The sequence below is a fragment of the Microcebus murinus genome, unplaced genomic scaffold (assembly GCF_040939455.1).
Source record: "Microcebus murinus isolate Inina unplaced genomic scaffold, M.murinus_Inina_mat1.0 scaf015_hap2_Mmur4.0, whole genome shotgun sequence".
Classification (NCBI taxonomy): Eukaryota; Metazoa; Chordata; class Mammalia; order Primates; family Cheirogaleidae; genus Microcebus; species Microcebus murinus.
Window position 1 is genome coordinate 17924 of NW_027438961.1, and position 853 is coordinate 18776.

General features: G+C 68.5%; 1 non-coding gene across 1 annotated transcript; it reads right to left on the reverse strand.

Annotated features, from left to right (window-relative positions):
- Positions 1–313: 313 nt before the first annotated feature.
- LOC142867338 (5S ribosomal RNA) lies at positions 314–432 on the reverse strand. Its single transcript, XR_012916970.1, has one exon. It is a non-coding gene; the product is annotated as a 5S ribosomal RNA (ribosomal RNA).
- Between the last annotated feature and the right edge of the window lie 421 nt (positions 433–853).

The window sequence follows — 853 nt, forward strand, 5'->3', positions numbered from 1 at the left end:
CCTCAAAATGACATCCTGGCCTTCTTCTGGAACTCCCTCCCCTCTCAGACTCTCAAGGTTTCCTCCAGCGTGTCGGTTCCCACAGAGCAGACCTTTGGTCTGAGACCTGACAGTCCAGATGCCACGCATGCTGCCGCGTGGCGGCGGTGTCGCGGCTTGGGACAAGAGGAGGCCCCACGGTGCGGGCTGGGGCGCCAGGCACCGCGCGGGCGCTGAGGGTGGGGGTGACCCCCACCCCGGGCCGCCGCCGCGCTCCCAGAAAGGGGACAGAACAAGAGGCAAAAAAAAAAAAAAAAAAAAAAAAAAAAGCAGCAGCCTGTGGCACCCGGTATTCCCAGGCGGTCTCCCATCCAAGTACTAACCAGGCCCGACCCTGCTTAGCTTCCGAGACCAGACGAGATCGGGGGCGTTCAGGGTGGTGTGGCCCTAGACGGCGGCGGAGGGCGCCCCTGCCCCGCTCAAGAAGCCGAGCCTCTCTGGGCTTCCCCGCCGCCGCCTCCCGCCCCAGGCCCCGCGCCGGGCCGGGCCGGTTGAGTTCTCCGGCCGGCCGGGTCCCGCGGGCTCCCAGGGACGGGGGTGATGGGCGGGGCGGGGCGGGGCGGGGCAGGGCGGGGGGCTGTCTCTCTCTACACACACACACACACACTCACACTCACTCACACTCACACAAGATGCGCCTCCACGGCTGGACTCGCCAAGGTGGAGCCCTCCCAGCCCCCCTCGTCTCCTCGCCCGGCCTCCTTCACCTACCCGCTGCCCACCCCCAGCGCGTGGCTGCCTGCCGCTGACTGCGCACGCGCGGGACGCTGGCCCTTTGACCCCAGCCAGGGGCCGCCCTCCCCCACAACCCCTT